Source organism: Eriocheir sinensis, chromosome 5, assembly GCF_024679095.1.
Source record: "Eriocheir sinensis breed Jianghai 21 chromosome 5, ASM2467909v1, whole genome shotgun sequence".
NCBI lineage: Eukaryota > Metazoa > Arthropoda > Malacostraca > Decapoda > Varunidae > Eriocheir > Eriocheir sinensis.
In genome coordinates, this window is record NC_066513.1 from 6,212,825 (window position 1) to 6,225,908 (window position 13,084).

The window sequence follows — 13,084 nt, forward strand, 5'->3', positions numbered from 1 at the left end:
ATTAAATTATAGGCCAGTCTCTTTAACAAGCGTAATGTGCAAGATCTGTGAAAGTATAATAAAAAACAATGGGTTAAACATTTAGAAAAGGGAAACATGATAAATGAAGGACAGTTTGGATTTAGAAAAGGGAAATCGTGTGTCACCAACTTACTATGTTTCTACTCAAGAGTTAGACGTGGTGCAAGAAAGAGAAGGATGGGCTGATTGTGTATATCTCGATCTGAAAAAAGCTTTTGATAAGGCTCCCCACAACTACAAACTACAGAAATGGGGAGGAATGGGCGGAAAGGTCATTGAGTGGATAAAGGATTACTTAACAGGAAGAGAAATGAAAACGGTGATTAGAGAAGAGAAATCAAATTGGAGGAGAGTAGAGAGTGGAGTTCCTCAGGGCTCAGCTCTGACACCAATAATGTTCATATAATATATATATATATATATATATATATATATATATATATATATATATATATATATATATATATATATATATATATATATATAAATGATATGCCGATAGGTATAAAAAGTCATATGAGTCTTTTTGCAGACGATTCAAAGTTAATAAGAAAAGTGAAGACGGAGGAAGACTGTGAAGAACTGCAAAAAGACCTGGATAGAGTGTATAGATGGAGCCAGTTGTGGGAGATGGAGTTTAATGCAAATAAATGTCACGTTATGGAAATGGGAAAAGTAAAAAAAGACCGAGGAAAACATACAGGATGGGAGAAGAAAACTTAATGGTGGTACATGAAGAAAAAGATTTAGGAGTAACGATGCAAGACACACTATCCCCAGAAAAGCATATAAACAAGTTATTTGGAGAAACCTGCAGGATGATGCAAAATATAAAGGTATCATTCCATTATATGGACAAGGAAATGATGAAGAAAATTATAACAACACTGACAAAACCAAAACTTGAATATGCTGCAGTTGTGTGGTCGCCTCACAAAAAGATGGATATCAGAAAGTTGGAAAGAATACAGTCACCTCTCGATTAACGCAAGGGTTACGTTCCTTGAGATATCGCGTTATTTAAAATTGCGTTATTTAAACATAATTTCCCCATAGGAAACAATGGTAATAGCGGGGGTTATGTTCCTGGACACTGGGAAAGTCTGCCTATTTTGGGGATTTTGTTTCTCTAACCTTATAAAACATTATTAATACATTAGTAGGTCATGGAAACAACAAAAACACACGTTCTCATTTTATTTAAATTTGTTTTTCACCTGCGTCGGCCACCGTCCCTCACCCGGCGCTCCCGTCACCGGCCGCTCCCTTCACCTCCGCCACTCCGCCTCACTTGCTTCCTTCCTCTTCCTTCGACTACCCATGCTAATGGTGACAAAGATAACTCCTTTAAGTTAAAGTTTTCTAAAGAAAGAATTGCTACATTACATTACATTAGATATGGAGACGGGACTATTAGAGCTTAGCTGTAGCTTAGCCCTGTAGATTACAAATGGGTAAATACACACACACTCACACACACTGTGACACCTACCACTCCTCGGGGCACCGGTTCGAGTCCGATTAGGTGCCTTCGGCGCACAGCCAGCGGCGGGCCGTTTCCTGCTCATCGACATATTTGTATTAAATTGCACTACGTAAGATGTAAAAATAAATAAAGAAAAAAAAAAAGCCCGCCCAGCTATTGCTCCTGTTCATCCTTCCTGTCGGGTTGGTCGATAAAAGGGTACCTGGGGAAACTTGGGGGAGGTAAATTGTGGGATTCTGGACAGCATAGGGACAAGTGTATGTATTTACCTAGTTGTATTTACCTAGTTGTAGTTTTACAGGGCCTGGGCTTTACGCTCGTGTGGTCCCGTCTCCGTATCTACATTTATCCAACTTTTCCTTAAAGCTTTGCACACTCCTCGCCAATACTACATCCTCACTTAGTCTGTTCCAAACCTCTATATTTCTTTGCGGGAAGCTATATTTCTTTGTCTCTCAAGCATCTTCCCTTCCTCAGTTTTTTACTATGTCCTCTTGTGTTCCTGGTGTTAATTTCTTCTTTTAGTAGTAACTCCTCGTTATCTACTTCTTCCATTTTGCTCAATAATTTGTAGATTTGTGTTAGGTCTCCCCTTTCTCTTCTTTGTTCTAGTGTTGGTAAGTCCATTCCTTTTAGTCTTTCCTCGTATGTCAGTCCCTCCAGCTCTGGAACCATTTTTGTTGCCATCCTTTGTATTCTTTCTGGTTTCTTTATGTGTTTCTTCTTAAGGAACTGAGACTCCATCCGGTCCTACAGCTTTTCTCTCTTCCAGCTCCCCCAACAACTCATATATCTCCTTTTTATTTACTGTAACTTCTTCCATATGAACATTTATCTCGTTTTCTTGTGGCTCATTAAATATTGATTCATTAGTAAAAACTTGCTGAACTTTTTATTTAGTAACTTCGCCATGTCTTTAGGTTCATCGATTGTCACATTCCCATCACTCAGTCTTTCAATTGTTTCTCTTGGTTTAATCTTACCATTTATGAATCTATAAAATAGTTTAGGTCGTTCCTTGCACTTTTTCACAATATCCTTTACATATCCCTTTTCTTCTTCCTTACTTATTTTCACGTATTCATTTCTCGCTACCTTAAAATCTTCTTTATTCCATTGGTTTTTATTTATTTTCAATCTTGTCCATGCTGTCTCTTTTTTTCTTTAGCCTTAGCACACCTTGCATTAAATCAGTACTTTTTTCCCTTTTCTTTAAGTTTGTATTCTGGTACAAACTTCTTAACCCCTGTTTTATATGCCCCTATAAAAATATTGTACTTTTCTTGCACTTCACTTGTTCTCATTAGCTCATCCCAGTCCAGCTCTCCATAATATTTCCAAAGATTTTCTACGTCTGCCTTCTTATAGTTTAGCCTGTTTCTTTTATATGATTCATCCTCTTTACTTCCTTCCTCCTCCGTTTCTATCTCTATGATTACGTGGTCACTCTTTCCCAGAGGGCATCCGTACCTTAATTCATCCTTCAAGTGTATTCCTCTTGTTAACACCAGGTCCAGTCTCGCCGGTTCATCGTCACATGTATATGTGTGTGTGTGTGTGTGTGTGTGTGTGTGTGTGTGTGTGTGTGTGTGTGCATTTACCTACATGTAAATACACACACACACTTGTCCCTATGCCGTTCAGATTCCCACAATTTACCTTCCCCAAGTTTTCCCAGGTACCCGTTTATCGACCAACCCGACAGGAAGGATGAACAGGAGGAATAGCTGGGTAGGCTTTGCGCCAAAGACACCTAATCGAACTCGAACCGGTGCCCCGTGGAGTTGTAGGCGGTCACAGAAACCACTCAGCTACGGAGGTGCAGGAGCTGGAGTGTAGATAAAGCCCATTCTAACTCTCACTCTGCCAGGGAATAGAACCCAAAATCTCTATTCAACCGAGAAATTTCGGTTGCGAGCCGAGTGCCTAGTGCCCCCTCCCAAATTATTTTCTATATCCGCCACTGCATTTAAGCATCACATCTTAGAGATTAACAGCAAGCCATTTGAAGACTTCCATTACATGGTAAACAAAGGAGTCATAGTGTCCGCCATTTTCTTTTTTGATTCTGGAGCTTAAACATATCATACAGTGTGAATTATTTACTAGTGAATGCTTCTTTCTATAAAAATCAGGTAATAAGAATATGTAACGGGTAATAAAAAAATTATCGTAACTACAGTCGAACTTCATTTGTCTGGCATGAACGGGGGGAAGCTTGTGCCGGATAACCCGTTTTGCCATTGTTTTGAGACTTACTCCTATAGAATTGCCAAAACTCCTTGGATTATTAACGAGAGGGTAGCCTACTAATTTCGAGATGCTGACTGCTTATTTCTCGACAAAATAGGATGCTGTTTATTATTAAGTATTAGGGTAGGCGGTGGCCGAACTGGTAGCGTACTGGGCCCACATTCACCGCGTGATGGACGACGCGGGTTCGAATCCCCACGCTACCACTCGGATTTTTCAGTCACCGCAGAGTGGCTTAAAACTACCCACATGCTGTCCTGAAGACCACCCATCAACCCGGACTCTAGAGGAAGCCGTCCAAGCGAATCAAGAACGAGTTCCGGGGGGGCAGCATAAGCCAATGCAAGATGGCGCCACTATAAACACTCGCCTGCGCCAGAACGAGCTGGGCCGACCATCAGGCCCCACCTGGAAGAAGCCTTGGGCCGACCATCAGGCCCCACCAGGAAGATGCCTACCGGCGCAACAGGCAACGACGGAAAAAAAAAAAAAAATGGAGATAGTATTTTTTTCGGAAATCACTAAATGATTAATTTTTCAATGCCTGTTATGCACATACCGCTGCTCGCTGCCATCCGTTACCACCGGTGTTGCAGGAATCAGCTGGCAGCCACAAAATAACTCACAGAGAGGGTCAACTTGCTTACTGTTTCTACATTTCACTCACCGCTCACAAAGATCACAAATGGACAAACTAGAAGGAAACCAAACAAATTAATGTTTTTCCTGCTGTGTATTCCCCCAGTGTGCATGCGTGGTGGACAGCAGAGCGACATATTTCTGCGAGGAGGTATTTCTCACAACACCGACCCGCAGTTAAGGTAGTGTTCTGCTACTGGTAACATGTAACCCAGTACAACCAGCCGCATGGTCGGGTAGTCGGCGACTAAACCGGCAACCTCACTGGTTTTGTTTTGGACCAGTGAGGAGGGTGTGCTGGACCCCCATGTGGATTAAAAACAAGATCATTCTAAGGGCAGATGAACTCATGTTTATCAGAGTCAATGGCCATCCAGTCCCAGCTATGGGTGGTACACCTCATAGCCCCTTGCTGCCTTGTAGGGTTTGTCTTTCTCGTTCAGGCAAAAGCTAGGACTACTACTTAAAATAGGTGGTTGGGTTTGCAAGGGCATGCACCCGGAAAATCTTAGGCCAAAAACTGAAAATGGCTCGATTTACGAACCATAAAATGTCCAACTGCTCAGGAAGAGTGAAAACGGATGTTAAACGAAATGATGATGATGATGATGACCGGCCCGCATAGTGGACCACCACCGCCACTGCCATGTCCCGTCCTGTGCTGTGTAGTTCCGCTGAATTTCCGCTGCCCCACACAGCGTGCCGAATAAATTTAAATAACCAAATCCAACTTAACCTAACGTAACCTACGTAACGGGGGCCTTTGTCCCCCTCAACCCCCTTGATGGAGGGAATTCGCCCCCCTTGCCCCCCCTTCTACTGAAGGAGTTCTTGGGGAGTATGTGGCATGCAAGATGTAGGCAATGATATCTTGCCCTAAGTAAAATACAGTCTTCCTGCATACAGTCAAGTCGCGTATGACGCGGATTCGTAAGGAGCGTAAGGTTGCTCTGGCAGCAAAATGGCGTCTGCTGATATTCCTGTCGACGTTTAACCCCTAAAGGATCGAGGGTGGCTGTATTTTCGGTACCGCTAGGACCGGCCTCCCGGTCCTAGCGGTCCTAGAGATAGAGATGAGGCAGTGGCTACGCTTGGACACGACAAGTTCAAGACTTACACAATCTGATTACTCCAAGCTTATTCGAGGTACTGGAATAAGCACGCGGATAGCTACTGGACTGATCAGCTGACATGCTCTTCTTCTTGGTACCACAATTTGCCAGCCTTGCGAGGAAATAACTGACATGCTGGTGACCAAGATTCTGACTAGAAATTTTGATGAGTTTCCTGTGAAATGCAGCCGACGTTGAATCGCTGTACAAATTTCCCAAGAAACTAGCGGTTGGGTGACCGTGTTCACACGTGGTGGGGCGGGATTCACAGAGATGTACGCTAATGGCCCGCGGTAAAAAACACAAACTATTGATTTAATTATCAGCAATGACTTCAGATTCACAAAGCTTTCGTTTTGTCATAGTTAGAGCCCGCTGATTGGGTGAGCGCCGGTGATGACGTCATCGAACTCAGCAAATCAGCATGTTTTCAGAACTCAGCCAATGGTAAGGCAGCCGCCTTCAGCTGCGGCCTCAAAACGACCCTTTCTCTCTTCACATTTTCTTCCTTTTTTCAAGATACGTGTTTTGAGTTAACAAGGGAGTAAAGTGGGAAAAAAAAATCATCTTCTCGACGGGCGGCAACAAATAAGCGCTTGTTCAGTGTTTTCAATACACCGAGTTTCGTGATCCTCGACTTTAGCACTATACCTTGAGAACAAAGCAAGCTCGAAACTCAAGAGGGTACTGTAGATGGATCTCACAAGTGTCAACATGAGTGCGGAATTTGATACAGTGCACTGCTTTCGTCTAGTTTTCAGTTGTTTTCGATTTTGCCTCCTGATTTTTCCCAAAAGAGCTAAAACTGACCCTTGGCTATAAATTCCAAACCACTGGAATTTCCGAAGTATTGGATGCCAGATTATCAAACTGTTGCCGTACAGTGGATCCCCGTGACTAGCGTTTTTCTAACTAGCAATTTCAAGTCTAGCGACAGGATATAAACAGGCCCTAGTTTCATAAAGAACGATCAAAGCCTTGTAACTAGTAGTGAAAATATTTTCATTGGCTGGGAGGAATGAGTTGGCAAGTTGCATCATGGGGAGGCGGTTGCTGAGTGGTTAGATTGACGGCCCTGTGTTCCGGAGCTCCAGGAGGGACGCGGGTTCGAATCCTGGCCGCCGCACAGCTGAGGTTTTTCAGTCACCGCCGAGTGTCCTAAGACTACCCACATGCTGGCCTGAAGACCACCCATCAACCTGGGCTCTTGATAACCTCTCCAAAGAGAGGCTCAAAGATGAGTTCCGGGGGGCAGCATGAGCCAACACAAGATGGCGCCACTATAAACACTCGCCTGCGCCAGAACGGGCTGGGCCGACCATCAGGCCCCACCAGGAAGAAGCCTTGGGCCGACCATCAGGCCCCACCGGGAAGAAGCCTACCGGCGCAATAGGCCACGACGTAAAAAAAAAAAAAAAAAAAAAAGCTGGCCAGACGAGATATTGTCTGTGGAGTTGTGAGGGAAGGGTGGGGCACTTGCTCCTTTAGTTCAACTGAAGTGTTGGACATGATACATTGCTCAGTGTTTTACAATAGCTAGCAAATCTTCCAAGATGGTGCTGAATACCCCACTAAGTCTGTCAAGTCAGGCAGGGCAGTGAATGTATGCAAACCAGACATCATTGTTACAAGTATGACCAGTGTCACCTCTTCTCCATCTTCTTACCTTCTATGAATATGTTGTTTAACTATGATTGCTGTTTCCCATAAAGGGTCACTTATAAGAGCTCTTGAGGGAATTTTGTGAGGAAGCTGTTGTGTGGGATGCCAATTGGTTGTGCTCAGCTGATCCACTGCTCCGTTTGGTGCATCTCTTCACCCATGGATTAACTGAACACAGGTGTGTGATGTCCCTGATACTCCATTCAGCCCTGCCAACCCTGAGGACTTTACTGGGTTTAATGCTCACAAACTGCTGCAATACAAGAGGAGTGAGTTGTTGAGGGAGGCTGCTGCACAACTGGCCGTGCAGGATGGCAGTGATGGTAGAGGCGGTGAGGTGGGCTCTGTGAAAGCTGACTCACTCAACTCCTAACTTCTTCATTCAATTCAAAGTATTTAATGGCGAGTTTTTGTTGCCTTTGCCTATTAGTAGTTATGTTTATATATAAATATAAATTTAGTTGTTAAAAGCAGGTGAAATAGAGCAAAACACTGTCAGCTTCTGAAAAGTTCCAGTCTCTTATTAAAGTTTACCTCCAAACTAGCGGTTTTGGAACTAGCGACACTTTTTGTCAATCTCTTCTTATCGCTAGACACAGGCCTCCACTGTATTCAGGAAATGAAACCTCTGAGATATCTACCTGCTGTTCACAAGGTAGATACAGGCCCACGTACATGTGTCACTCAGTGGTCATATATACCATACATAGAATCAACCGTAAAACCTATGAGTAATGGGAAATATACACTTTTTTCCAACCAACACTTACCATATTTAGACATTTAGATCCAATCAATAACTTGTATTCCAGAATATTGAAATAGAAAAAGAACCAAAGTTCACTAGGAAAAGTAAGTACCCCTCTAACAGTTCTTTGGGTGGCCAAATGTGGTGCTGCATGTATAGCCAATACTGTCTATTTTAGAGGAGTGTTGTTTTTTTCTAATAATATAAAGCAAATTGGCACATGATCATTGTAAGGCTGTGTATAAAACTAGAAGCTTGTAAGCAAAAACCCTAATTATATTTTGAAAAAAATTATCATAAAAAAAATCTTTAATCTTATCACCTTCAAGGTTTGCAGTGAATACCGCACAGCAATGTAGTTTTTGGTGTAAATGACCGAGGGAACCAAGATCAATATTTCAAAATTTAATCAACAGACACTAAGTAAACAGAGGCTACAGCTTGAGATTTACAAAAATGTCTCTATCTGGATAAGGAATTGAAGTCTGGACCTTTTTTATTGTGAGCCTAGCACACATTGTAATCACCACAGCATAATTTCATGCCAATAATTTATTTATATAGTATGCCTTTATTTTCCGACAGACAGTGTCATTTTGTAACTAAACAACTAGAATCCCCTATAAACTACCAACTAGAGAAACTGTACCTAACAATTTAACTTAATGTTAGCTATGTTTTCCAGAGTCTCAAGAGGATTCCTGCTCTGCCCACCAAACCCACACAGGGTCCTCACAACTGCCAAATTTGTGCAAAGAACTTTCATAAACCTCAGTACCTCTTGAGGCACCTCCGTAAACACTCAGGGGACTTCACTTGCCTGTCATGCCTCAAGGTAGGTGAAAATTCAGTATCTCCATTTACGTAGGTATAGGAGGGGGCATACATTAGTTCACCCAGATTTTGAAAGGATGGCCATTTCCTGTAATTCGTATGTTCAACAATGCAACCTCTCGTCTTGTTGGTGGTAGCGAGTGTTCTAAGTGCTAATCGGTTCGCGGATAATGAAACTCAGTATCCGTTAGGGTTGCTTTATTGCACAAAAATACAACAAGTCATTAAGACAAACACAACACAAAAAAAAGGTGTTTGTGTGGGTATGCGTTTGTGTGAATGTTGTTTGTGTAGGTTAACATTTAAGTGTTGGTGTATGTGTATAACAATGTGTAACGGTGGACAACAAGAGAACGTGGACGGACAGTCAAAGGTAAACGAATACAAGGAAAGTTAACGATGAAGACGCGACAAGACAGACTGACAGACACAGTGACGATGGACATTACATGAAAACACTGAGAATCTTAGTCTCTCTTTGCAGCACCCCGTTTTCTTGTGTCACTGAGGGGAAGGAACACGCGATTCGAGCGGTGACTGCTACAGATATTCCCCCCCAGTGACTTCATAGAAGGAACGATATCTTCCTGGTGCGGAGTGGTGCAGATGGTGTTGTTTCGGCGACGGAGAGATGGGGCGCCTGGTCTGGGGCCAGTAGGTAAGCCGGCTTGACCCTGTCTACGGAGACCGCGTCCTGAGAACCCAGTCTGTCTATCGTGACAGTCTTTCTGGTCCGTCTCAGGACGCGGTAGGGTCCTTGGTAGGGCTGCTGCAAGGGCCGCCGAACGGCATCCACGCGCACGAAGACGTGGGTGCAGGTGTCGAGGTCCTGGTTGACGAAGGTCTTCTTCGGGGAAGAGCGAGGCTGCACCGGCTGGAGGCTCCTCATGGCACCTTTGAGGCGGGCGGCGAAGTCCTGGACGCCGCAGGGGGCGGTGTCAGGTGTGGGCGCCAGAAGTTCGCCTGGGAGCCGGAGGTTGGTGCCGTACACTAGTTCAGCCGAGGAGTGGTGCAGGTCTTCCTTCAGGGAGGACCTGATGCCGAGGAGGACCAAGGGAAGAGCCAGGGACCAGTTGTCGCGTTGGGTGGATGCCATGAGGAGGATTTCAGCTGCCGATGGAAGCGCTCGACCATGCCGATAGCCTCCGGGTGGTAACTTGACGTTCTGTAGCGGAGGATGCCAAGGATGGTCATGACTTTGTTCCACACGTTAGCCTCGAACTGGCCGCCGCGGTCTGAGGTGAGGCTGAGAGGGACGCCGAACCTGGAGACCCAAGTAGCAATGAAGGCGTGGGCGACGGCGTCCGTAGTGATGTCAGCGATGGGGGCGGCCTCAGGCCAGCGTGTGAAACGATCCACGCAGGTGAGGATGTAGCGGTGGCCTGCGGAGGGCGGCAGGGGACCAACAAGGTCGATGTGGACATGGTCGAACCTCTCCGTGACGGGCGTGAAGGTGCCGGGTGGAGAGTGTGTGTGTCGCGTCACCTTGGAGGATTGGCAGTCAGTGCAGGTTTTGGTCCATAGTCTGACGTCTTTGTTAATTCCCTCCCAAATGAAGCGGGACGTCATCAAGCGCTGCGAGGCTCGAATGCCAGGATGAGAGAGGTCGTGAAGCTGACGGAAGGCCTGGTAGCGGTGTCGCTGTGGCAGGTAGGGACGGATGGTGGCCGTAGAGACGTCAGCGTAGAGAGTGACCTTGGTGCCTGGGAGTGTGATTTTCTTCACTTTAAGCGCCGGGTTGTTCAGAAGCCTCTCCAGCTCTGCGTCGCCGGACTGATCGGCGGCTATGGCGGCGTAATCAAGTGAAGAGGACGTCACAGCGGTAATGTTGCGGGAGAGGGCGTCAGCTGGAGCGTTGTCTGCACCTTTGATATACCGGATGTCAGTGGTGAACTGCGAGATGTAGTCCATGTGGCGGAGTTGACGTGGTGTATAAGAGTCTTTGTTCCTCAGGAAAGTTGTAGTGAGGGGCTTGTGGTCGGTGAACACGTGGAAACGCCGGCCTTCAATGAAGTAGCGGAAACGTTTGACAGCCTTGAAGATGGCGAGAAGTTCCCGGTCGTAAGCGCTGTACTTGGCTTCAGACTTGGAGAGCTTACGGGAGAAGAAGGCGATCGGCTTCCAGGCGTTGTCGACGAACTGTTGAAGGACAGCACCAGTCCCAGTGTCGGAGGCGTCTGTTGCAATCGAGATCTCCGCGTCATGGGCAGGGAAGGACAACATGACTGTGTCGCTGAGAGCCTTCTTAGCAGCGAGAAAGGCGGCGTCAGCGTTCGGAGTCCAGGCGAGAGTGACAGACTGGCCACGCTTGCAGGGCTTCACCATGGCGTAGAGGGGCTGGAGCATGAGAGAGCAGTGTGGGACGAAGCGGTTGTAGAAGTTAACCATACCCAGGAATTCCTTGAGTTGGCGCTGGGTGGACGGCTTCGGGAACTGCTGGATGGCTTCAGTCCTTGAGTTGAGTGGAGCGATGCCCTCTGGAGTAACAGTGTGGCCAAGGAAGGTAAGGGAAGTAACACCGAACTCAGACTTGTCCACGTTGATCTGTACTCCGTAGTCTTGCAAGCGGGTGAGGACTTGGTGAAGGTGCTGTTTGTGAGAGGCTTCATCCGGGCTAGCGGATCGTCTATGTAGGCGAAGCAGAAGGGTAAGCCGCGGAGAACTTCGTCGATGAAGCGTTGAAAGGTCTGGGCCGCATTCATGAGTCCAAACGGCATCCTGACGTATTCAAAGAGACCGAAGGGCGTGATGACGGCAGTCTTCGGTATGTCGTCAGGATGGACTGGAATCTGGTGAAAGGCCTTGACGAGGTCCACACGTGAAAAGATGGTGGAACCAGCAAGTTGAGACGAGAATTCCTGGATGTTTGGCACCGGGTATCTGTCCATCTTAGTGCGCGAGTTAAGGGCTCGGTAGTCTCCACAGGGACGTATGTCGCCGTTCTTCTTGGGGACGACGTGGAGGGCTGATGACCAGTTGCTGCTACTGGGCCGTACAATACCTTGACGCAACAGGGACTCGAACTCGGCCTTGGCTTGACGGTAGCGTTCAGGAGCTAAGCGACGGGCCTTGGCGTGTACTGGAGGTCCTGTAGTCTCTATGTGATGCGTAACGTGGTGCTTGACGGGCAGGCTGGCTGAATAGGGCTGTGTCAGCGTGGGAAAGGACTTGAGCAGGGCGGCGAACTGGTGGTCCTTGTGAACGACGGCAAGTTGCGAGCTGTCACCTGGTGCTGGTTGAGCATTGGAGAAGATGGAAGTGAGCGGGTCAACCAACCTCCGTCCTTTGACGTCGACTAAGAGGTTGAAGTGCCTTAGGAAGTCAGCTCCGAGGATTGCCTGCGAGACGTTCCCGACGTAGAAGGTCCATTCGAAGCAACGTCGTAGGTAAAGGTCCACTTGCATGGTGTGTCGCGAGTAGACAGGTATTTTGGTACCGTTGGCGGCGTACAGGTGCAAGAGTGGAGGTAGAGTTCGCTGACTGGCGGTTGCTGGGATTATACTGACATCAGCGCCGGTGTCAATCAGGAACTTTGTGTTGGAACGGCAATCATGAAGGTGGAGCAGCGCTGAGGGTTGATGACGAGCGCTATGCTGCACTAGTGCTCGTCCTGGAGTTTGACGCCTTGTAAGTGCACGGGTGGTACACCTCGTAGCTTTCTCGCCGAAGTTTTGTGGTACCAGCAGAGTCCTGGGCTTTTCGAACGGGAGCGGCGCCGACGTCGGTGAGGAGTGGGGAGCGAGCGGCGGCGATCGAGCCGCTCCTCAAGAGAGGTGACTTTCGTCGCGAGCAGGGAGACTTGCTTGACGAGTTCGTCAAATTGAGTGGTCCTTTCGGAACGACGGAAGACACTGAGGAAGTTACCGGTCCAGGTAGAGTTGCCATGAATTCGTCTGCTAACTTGGCAATGGCGTCGGGCTTCAGGTCGTCCTTAACGCTGAAGAGGCTGCGCTGGACAGCAGGGGCAGACGTTGGTAAAACAGCTGTTTGAACAAGTCTGGGTCGAAAGACTGGTACTTTTCGCCGAGCAGCTGCTTCATGCGGCGTAGGAGGTCCGTCGGTTTCTCATTACCCAACTCTTCTTTGGAGAGGCGTTCACGGAGGCAGGTGGCGACAGAAGACTGAAGGCGTTGGAGTAGGGCAGTCTTCAGGTCTTCATAGGCATGATCAGAGTTGTAGGCTGAGGCGATGACGTCAGAGACTTGTGGAAGGACGTCGGCGGGCAGGAGGCTAACAGCGTGAGTGTACTGAGTAAGGCTGTTAGTAATTTTGGCGGTCTTGAATCCGCACTCCAAAATCGAGAACCATATGGACGGGTCGTGTGAGCAG